The sequence below is a fragment of the Plecotus auritus genome (genome assembly GCF_963455305.1).
Source record: "Plecotus auritus genome assembly, chromosome: 9".
Lineage (NCBI taxonomy): Eukaryota > Metazoa > Chordata > Mammalia > Chiroptera > Vespertilionidae > Plecotus > Plecotus auritus.
In genome coordinates, this window is record NC_137783.1 from 26798329 (window position 1) to 26808727 (window position 10399).

The following is a 10399-nucleotide window of genomic DNA, read 5'->3' on the forward strand; positions in this document are numbered from 1 at the left end:
CAAATCTGTCCAATGGCAAAATAATGACCCATAATTTTATCTTCCAGTGTTCTGGCATCTCTTTGGTGACACTAATGCATTCTTGAAGCCCAGGGGGAGCTGGGTGCAACAGTCCATCACCCCAGTGCTCCTAACAGCATCCAGCAGCCATGATAGGGACTCCTGGGGTCTCCTCTATGCCACAAGAAAGGGATAGGAAGGATGCCATCTAGAAAGGAACCATGGAGTAAGTAAGCCAGACCTGGGATGGGAGCCCAGAGATGGAGATGCTTGTCCTGGCTCACCCACCAATCAGTTGTGAAATGACAGGCTCAGACCAGAGCACAATTTTCCAACCTATTCTTACTAGTTCTTTAGGATAATGTAATGGGAATAGCTTGAGGCCCCCTCCCCTCTCCCCCCCCCCCCAATATCCACTGTCCCCTTCTTGGTAATATTACCCTTGATTTTAGCTGTGAATATGGCTGCTCAAAATACAGACCACATTTCCCCACCTTCCTTGCATCTTTGCCATGTGGCAAAGTCCTGGCCAATGAGATGAAAGCATAGGCAGTGTGTGCAACTTCTTGGAAGTGTCATTGGAGAGTGTATATATCCTTCTCCTGCCTACCCATCTTCCCACTGGTTTTTATGCATTTTTGAAGGCTGAAACTGGAGTAGCCACCTTGGCCTTGATATGAAAGCCACATGCTGAGGAGGGTAGAAGAACAGGATAGGAGAAACCTGGGCCTCTGACATTGCTAGGAGCCATGTCAACCCTAGACTATCTACATTTCTCTTATGTGAAATGGGAAAAAGTCACCATTACTTTGAAATTGAACCTAATCTTAATTACTATAGATGATAATAGATGTTCTAATAAAAAGCGTTCTTTGTGCAAATAAATTCTGGAAATTCTGTGTATTATCGACCCTTCTTACAGATTTGTGATGCACCTTAGCACAGGCTCTAAGAGGTCCTCTATGAAGAATGATAACACCTCCTATGAACCTTTCTCACAAGGTTCCCTTGACCTTCCAGCTCAGAGTGCAGTCCATGGACCAGCAGCATCAGCATCACCCAGGAGCTTGTTAGAAATGCAGAATCTCAGACAACCTGGACCTACTGAGAATCTGCATTTTAAGCAAGATTCCTGAGTAATTTGTCTGCACATTAAAGTTTGAGAAGCACTGCTACCGATTACAATGTGGAAAACTGTGTCCTGTGATCCTAGATTCTGAAACAAAAGTAGCCGCATGCTATGGGGGTATCTGGAGCCCCAGGAGTACAGAAGCAAGCATGACTGATTCTCACAGCTACACGCTGGTCCTAAGCTCAGCAGGCCTGCTGACTGCCACTGTCAACTCCAAGCCTGGATCTGCAGGAGAGGAGAAGGGACCTTCAGGAGACCCTGTGCTATCTGCCAGAGGCTACAGGGATAGTTCAGAGACTTTCTATTCTTTTCTTTTTAATATATTTTTATTGATTTCAGAGAGGAAGGGAGGGAGAGAGATATAGAAACATCAATGGACCAAAGGGTTGTGGGTTTGATTCCTGGTCAAGGGCACGTACCTTAGTTGCAGGTTCAATTCCTGGCCCCAGACCAGAGAGGGAGAGGCAACCAATTAACCAATTGATGTGTCTCTTTCATGTTTTTTTTTTTTTTTTTTTTTTTTTTTTTTTTTTTTTTTTTTTTTTTTTTTAATGTTAATAGCAGCTTTATTTGTAATAGCAAAAATTGTCCATTGTGAAAGGCCACAGCCAGCGAGGCTTTCAGGTTCAAAGGCTTGGAGAAAGAGCTAACGTGCAAATTGACACCCAAGACAAGAAAAATTAATTTTGAAATTATGGGGGGAAGCCAGGGAAAAGCTTAAGTGTAGTAGTTAAGTCCCACTGAGTCTCCTTTCCCAGCTGCTTTTACTTACTAGAATACACAATTGCCTTTTAGGAATGCAAACAGACATATCAATGGTAATGTTTAGTAAACAGTAAGATTATTAGGTTAGGGGGGAGTTTACTTTAGGCCATTGAGTCAGCAGTAGGTAATAAAATGCAAATTCACCTTGTGAATATCAAAGGAATCCAAACTCAGCCTTCTGGTGGACTTCTCACATTTATATTAATTACTGTTTTTTTTTTTTTTTTTTTTTTTTTTTTTTTTTTTCAAATTTTTATTAAGGTATTATATGTGTACATATCTTACCATTGCCCCCCACCCCCACCCCACTCCCATACATGCCCTCACCCCCCAATGTTTTGTATCCGTTGCTTACTCTTATATACATGCATATAAGTCCTTCAGTTGATCTCTTATTTCCCCCACCTCTCCCTAACCTTACCACTGTAATTTGACAGTCTGTTTGATGCTTTACTGCCTCTGTAACTATTTTTTTGTTCATCAGTTTATAATGTTTTTCATTATCCCCAAATGAGTGGGATCATGTGGTATTTTTCTTTCATTGACTGGCTTATTTCACTTAGCATAATGTTCTCTAATTCCATCCAAGTGCCTACAAATGGTAGTAATTCCTTCTTTTTTACGGCAGCATAGTATTCCATTGTGTAGATGTACCATAGTTTTCTGATCCAGTCATCTGCTGATGGGCACCTAGGCTGTTTCCAAATCTTAGCTATTGTAAATTGTGCTGCTATGAACATAGGGGTGCATATATCCTTTCTGATTGGTGTTTCTGGTTTCTTAGGATATATTCCTAGGAGTGGGATTACTGGGTCAAATGGGAGTTCCATTTTCAGTTTTTTGAGGAAACTCCATACTGTTCTCCACAGTGGCTGCACCAGTCTGCATTCCCACCAGCAGTGCACGAGGGTTCCTTTTTCTCCGCATCCTCGCCAACACTTGTCGTTTGTTGATTTGTTGATGATAGCCACTCTGACAGGTGTGAGATGGTATCGCATTGTTGTTTTGATTTGCATCTCTCGGATAATTAGTGACTTTGAGCATGTTTTCATGTGTCTCTTGGCCTTCCTTCTGTCTTCTTTCGAAAAGATTCTATTTAGGTCCGTTGCCCATTTTTTTATTGGATCCTTTATCTTCCTTTTATTAAGTTGTATAAGCTGCCTGTAGATGTTGGAAATTAAACCTTTATCAGTGATACCATTTGCAAATATGTTCTCCCATACAGTGGGGTTTCTTGTTGTTTTGTTGATGGTTTCTTTTGCTGTGCAAAAGCTTTTTATTTTGATGTAGTCCCATTTGTTTATTTTCTGTTTGGCTTCCATTGCCCTAGGGGCAGTATCACTGAAAAAGTTCTTTTGGCAAATGTCTGAGATTTTGCTGCCTGTGGATTCCTCTAGTATTTTTATGGTTTCCCGTCTTATATTTAAGTCCTGTACCCATTTTGAGTTTATTTTTGTGTATGGTGTAAGTTGGTGATCTAATTTCATTTTTTTGCATGTATCTGTCCAATTTTCCCAACACCATTTATTAAAGAGACTGTCTTGACTCCATTGTATGCTCATGCCTCCTTTGTCAAATATTAAATGCGCATATTGGTTTGGGTCGATATCTGGATTCTCTATTCTGTTCCATTGATCTATATGTCTGTTCTTGTGCCAGTACCAGGCTGTTTTGAGGACAGTGGCTTTGTAATACAGCTTGAAATCTGGTATTGAGATCCCTCCTACTTTATTCTTCTTTCTCAGGATTGCTGTGGCTATTCGGGGTCTTTTTTTATTCCAGATGAATTTTTGGAGAGTTCTTTCTAGGTCTGTGAAATACGCCGTTGGTATTTTAATGGGGAGTGCATTGAATCTATAGATTGCTTTGGGTAGTATGGACATTTTAATGATGTTGATTCTACCAATCCATGAACATGGTATGTTCTTCCATCTGTTTACATCTTCCTCTATCTCTTTTTTCAGGGTCCTGTAGTTTTCCGCATATAGGTCTTTTACCTCCTTGGTTAGGTTTATTCCTAAGTATCTTAATTTTTTTGGTGCAATGGAAAATGGGATTGCTTTTTTAGTCTCTCTTTCTGTAAGTTCATTGTTGGTGTATAGAAATGCCATAGATTTCTTGGCATTAATTTTGTATCCTGCTACATTGCCGAATTCATTTATTAAGTCTGTTAGTTTTTTTATGGAGTCTTTCGGGTTTTTTATGTACAATATCATGTCATCTGCAAATAAGGACAGCTTTACTTCTTCTTTTCCAATTTGGATGCCTTTTATTTCTTCTTCTTGTCTAATTGCAGTGGCTAATACTTCCAGTACTATGTCAAACAGGAGTGGTGAGAGTGGGCATCCCTGTCTTGTTCCTGTTCTTAGGGGAAATGGTTTTAGTTTTTGCCCATTGAGTATGATGCTAGCTGTGGGTTTATCATATATAGCTTTTATTATGTTGAGGTATGATCCTTCTATTCCCACCTTGTTGAGAGTTTTTATCAAGAAAGGGTGTTGGATTTTGTCAAATGCTTTTTCTGCATCAATTGATATGACTATGTGATTTTTATCTCTCAATTTGTTTATGTGATGTATCACATTTATTGATTTGCGGATATTGAACCATCCTTGCATTCCTGGGATAAATCCTACTTGGTCATGGTGTATGATCTTTCTGATGTACTGCTGGATCCTATTTGCTAGAATTTTATTGAGGATTTTGGCATCTACATTCATGAGGGATATTGGCCTGTAATTCTCCTTCATTGTGTTGTCTTTATCTGGTTTTGGTATTAGGGTGATGCTGGCTTCATAGAAGGAGCTTGGAAGTGTTCCTTCCTCTTGAATTTTTTGGAATAGTCTGAGGAGGATAGGTTTTAGTTCTTCCTTGAATGTTTGGTAGAACTCTCCTGTGAAGCCGTCTGGCCCCGGGCTTTTGTTTGCCGGAAGCTCTTTGATGACTGCTTCAATTTCTTCCATAGTTACTGGCATGTTGAGCTGTTTAGATTCTTCCTGATTGAGTTTTGGAAGGTTATATTTTTCTAGGAATATGTCCATTTCCTCCAGGTTGTCCAGTTTGTTGGAATAGAGTTGTTCGTAGTATTTTTTAACAATCCTTTGTATTTCAGCGGGATCTGTTGTTATTTCACCTCTTTCATTTCTGATCTTGTTTATTTGGGTCCTCTCTCTTTGCTTCTTGGTGAGCCTGGCTAGAGGTTCATCAATCTTGTTTATCCTTTCAAAGAACCAGCTCTTGGTCTTGTTGATCTTTTGAATTGTTTCTTTGGTCTCTATGTCGTTTATCTGTGCTCTGATCTTTATTATTTCCTTCCTTCTGCTTACACTGGGCTTTTCTTGTTGCTCTTTTTCTAACTCTTTGAGTTGTTGGGTTAGGTAATTTATTACCCCTGTTTCTTGTTTTTTGCAGTAGGCTTGTAGAGCTATGAACTTCCCTCTCAAGACTGCTTTCGCTGTGTCCCATAGATTTTGGATTGTAGTGTTTTCATTGTCATTTGTTGTCATGATGTTTTTTATTTCTTCTTTGATCTCTCTGGTAACCCAGTCATGGTTTAATAGCATGTTGTTTAGTCTCCATGTGTTTGATTTCTTTGGGTTGTTTTTATTGTAGTTGATTTCCAGTTTTATGCCACTGTGGTCTGAGAAGATGCTTGATATGATTTCTATCTTCTTGAATTTGAAGAGACTTTGCCTGTGTCCCAACATATGGTCTATCTTTGAAAATGACCCATGTGCACTTGAGAAGAATGTATATTCTGTGGCTTTGGGGTGAAATGTTCTGAAGATGTCAATTAATTCCATCTGGTCTAGTGAGTCATTTAGGATTGATGTTTCTTTGCTGATGTTTTGTTTAGAGGATTTGTCCAATGGTGATAGTGGGGTATTAAAGTCTCCTACTATGATTGTATTGCTGTCAATCTCTCCCTTGATATCCTCCAGGAGTTTTTTTATGTATTTGGGTGCTCTTGTATTGGGTGCATATATGTTTACCAGAGTTATTTCTTCTTGTTGGATTGCTCCCTTTAGTATTATGAAATGGCCTTCCTTATCTCTTGTTATGTCCTTCAGTTTGAGATCTAATTTGTCAGAAATAAGTATTGCTACCCCAGCTTTTTTTTCAGTTCCATTTGCCTGGAAAACCTTTTTCCATCCCTTCACCCTCAGTCTGTGTGCGTCTTTTTTTCTGAGGTGGGTTTCTTGTAGACAGCAGATATATGGGTCGTGTTTTCTTATCCAATCCGTTACCCTATGTCTTTTGATTGGGGCATTTAATCCATTTACATTTAAAGTTATTATTGATAGGTACTTATTTGTCGCCATTCCTATTCTTTACCCCTGTGTTACTTCTTCACTTCCTATTTCTTTTTTTTTACAGCAGACCCTTTAGCATTTCTTGCATTGCTGGTTTGGTGGTAATAAATTCCCTTAGTCCTTTTTTGTCTGTGAAGCTCCTGATTTCACCTTCAATTTTGATTGACAGCCTTGCTGGGTACAGTATTCTTGGATTCAGCCCCTTCCTTTGCATGACTTTGTATATTTCATTCCATTCCCTTCTGGCTTGATGAGTTTCTGTTGAGAAATCAGTTGCTAGTCTGATGGGGGTTCCTTTGTATGTAACTTTCTGTCTCTCTCTTGCTGCTTTTAAGATTCTTACTTTGTCGTTGTTGTTTGCCAATTTAATTATAATGTGCCTTGGCGTCGGTCTTTTGGGGTTCATTTTGCTTGGGACTCTGTGAGCTTCTTGGATTTGTGTGTGTTTTTTCTTCCCTATATCTGGGAAATTTTCTGTCATTATTTCTTCAAAGAGGTTTTCTATTCCTTGCTCAGCTTCCTTTCCTTCTGGAACCCCTATTATGCGGATGTTGTTTTGTTTCGTGTTGTCCCAAAGTTCCCTTAGACTCTCCTCTTGCCTTTTAATTTTTTTTTCTAGAAGTTGCTTCTCTTGGGTATTTTTTTCCATCTTGTCTTCTAGCTCACTGATGCGGTCCTCTGCTTCTTCTAGTCTACTCTTGATGCTTTCTATTGAGTTCTTTACAGCAGCGATGTCATTTTTCATTTCTTCTTGGTTCTTCTTCATTTCCTCTTGGTTCTTGCTCATATTGTCGAATTTGTCTTCCATTCTTTTCAGCCACCTTATGACCATTTCTCTGAATTCTTTTTCTGGAAGGTTGCTTGCCTCCATTTCGTTTACTTCCTTTTCTGGTGATGCCTGCTTTTCTTTCATATGCGGGCTGCCTCTTTGTCTCCCCATGGTCTCTCTTCTCTGGGTGTCTGGTTATGTAGTTCTTTCTCTCCTGGGTTGATTTAAAGGCACAAAATACAGCACTACCAGGTACAACTCACAAGGCACTGAACAGGAATGTATTCACGATATTAATAACCTCCAATAAAGGTGACCACCAGAAAAAGGCAAATTAGGTGATAGGAGAGAAAGAAGAAGAGGAAAAAAGAAAGAAAGAAAGAAAAAAAGAAAAAAGGAGTGTGAAAATGAAATTGGGAAAAGGGAAAGTAAAGAGAAGAAAAAAAAGAAAAAAAAAAAGTAAGAGAGACAAGAAAGTGACTAAGAGAGATAGGGGAACAGACTATATATATTGGGGATAAAACTCCAATAGAACAATCACTAATCCCAGCAAATGCCAGCAACAAGTGCCTGGGGATTAGTACAAACTACAACACCAACTAATGTGGAGTGAGGCAAGGGAAAGCTGAAGCACAAAACAAACAAAAAAATAAACAAAAGAAGAATAAGCAAAACAATCTCACAAAAAAGCATAAAAATTGGATATAATCTACATTCAAGCAAACAACAACAAAAGGACAGAGAGAAGGACAAGTTTATGGATAGCTCAGACAGCGAAGGGAGAGGTGTATGTGGACTTGGAGCAGGGGATTGGAGATTAGATATGTAAGTAGGGTGAAATTTTAACAAGGGGTAAACAGAAAGAATAGGGAGAATCTAAAGCAGTAAAAGGGTAAGATAAACAGGACACTGAAAAGGGGGAGGTTAGGAGGGGAGTGATGGCCTAAAGGTAGAGTTGAGATAGAGTAAAACGATGCTAAAGGAAAGATAGAAATAGAATGTAGAACCCTAATCCCAAAATAAAATGAAGAGAAAATAAAATGACACTTAAAAAAAAAAAAAAAAAGATAAAATAGCAGTAGTAATAATACGGATTGAAAATAAAAATGTAATAATTAAAAAGGTAAAATCAAGTGATGAAAAAAGAGAAAAAAAAGTTTCTTGATTAAAAGATGCAAAAAATGAAAATAAAAAAGAATAAAAAAATAAAAGGTAAAAATAAAATGTGAAGTAGTGAAGGTCATTCACTTCCTCTGTTTTTCTGTTTGGCACGCCTGTTTCTCAGTCCAGACAGTATTGCAGTTCCCTGCGATCCACTGCTCTTCGGTGTTGTAAGCCAGTCCTGATTTTAAGCAGGCGGTGTGTCTTAATTTCTCGTATTCCTTTATTTTTGATTACACAAGAGTCAATTTGTGATTCAGCCCCTGGGTGGCAGTGTTTCTGGATTAACTTCCGGGTCTATCTATGGCCTCTCTAGGCAGTGTTAGAGCCTTCTTTCCCGCACTCGCCACTGGCCTGTGGGAGTGGTCTGCCTCAGAGCTGACTCTCTGATGGTCACGCCCAGCTCCGATCCCCAGGTTCCAGAAAAACAACCTTCCCCTGCAGTCTCCCAGGGTGTCCCCAACTGGGTGATCCTATGTATTGGGCTTAGTAATCAGAGGCCAGAATTTCAAGAGGAAAAAGCTCAGTTGTGCGAACTCCGGGACTCCGCGTAAGCCCAGGCACCCAGGGAACGCAGGGGCTGCGCGTAAGTCTGGACTGCCTGAAATTCTTAGGGTGTCCCTGCACTTCAGATCAAAATGGGTTGCTTTTTAGAGTGCCCTTCTCTTAGCAGCTCTGAGGACCCCTTTCCACAATCACAGATCACGCCAGCCCCTACAGCCACGGATTTTTCTAGGCACAGACTTCCCTGGTCCTCCAGCTCCCGCAAAACGCGTGTTCCTCTCTCCCTCCGGGACCAGAGACCTCACCTTATCCCAGGCGAAATCTGACCTTTCCGTGGTGGAGTGTAGAGCTCCTCTGAACCTGTGTGCTTGCGCCAGTTGGGGAGCGTTGTTCTGGGGCTCGCAGCTGTTCCTGGGGTGCCGCAGTTGTGGATTCTCAGGCTTCAGATAAGCTCCACTTTCCGGATCAAGATGGCGCAGACTCCGCGTCCAACCCCGCAGCTCCGGGAGGGGACCCAGCCGCAGTTGGTGCTGCCAGGTCAGGGGAACCCCGTTCAGCAGTCCCCCACCTCCTTCTGGAATTCAGCTGTCTCCCAACCGGCCAACAAACACTCCTTGTGCGACCCTCAGCTGTTCTTTCTTTCTGCTCCGGGACAAGGCTCGGAACACGTCTGTCTATTCCGCCGCCATTATTCCCTCTCTCGTCTCTTTCATGTTGATATTTCTCTCTGTTTCTCTCTCTCTCTCTCTCTCTCTCTCTCTCTCTCTCTCTCTCTCTCTCTCCTTCTCTTTCTCTCTCCCCCCTTCCTCCCTGCCCCCTCCCTTCCACTCTTCTAAAAATCAATGGAAAAAATATCGTCCCTCCTCAGGTGAGGATTTAAAAAAAATTTTTTTTAGAGATTATTAGTTAGCTGGGTTTTCCTTAGTTATCACTTGCAATGGGAAAAAGAGACACATTAAGCATTATCTATAGGTCTGCTTTTGAAGCTTCTGAAATTCAAAAGGATGGAAATACTTTCTGTAATTCTTGTGATTTCACTGCCTGCAGCCTCACAGCCTGCACGGGTGGGGGGCGGGGAGAGGAGAGAGGACAGTTAAATAAAAACAGTTCTATTTTTGGCATGCTTTAATGACAACCTCTCTTCAAAATATTTTTCATGCGATGCCTTTTCTGTTCAGTGTCATTGAAAGTGTTTTTAATTTCAAAGAGAGGCTGTGGCACAGGATGCTAATCAATGAAATCCTGGCATGCTCCTCTGTGAACGTGGCTCATTACTTATATTTACCCCTGACAGAGATGAGTTCTTACACCCAGGCGATATTATCGTTCATGCCTGGTTAATAAAGGAAAAAACAAATGCTGCAGGAAATTCATCCTGATGCTGGAGGGAGGGAGAAGGACCCATCTCTGGGATATTTCATTGTCTCCAGGCCCTCACTTGAGTCATAAGACAGAAATTTGAGGCAGAGAAGGCAGAATAGCAGAGTCGTCTGGACTGAAAAATAAGTTTCGGCTGAAACGCTGGATAATGGTATTTATGTATTCCTTGCTTGCAGGTTTCTGCAATGCCTTCTGTTCTGTATGCAGCAGGCAATGCCAGCGTCTTTGTTCCTCTGAATTCCTGTCCTTGGACACTGCCAGGATTTAGGGTGGGGTCAGCCCAGGGCCATTTTAGCCCCAGTGAAGGTCTGCTTTATTAAAGGCCTGCCTGGCCCTTGCCTGTTTACTGCTGCCTAACACAACACTTTCTTTATC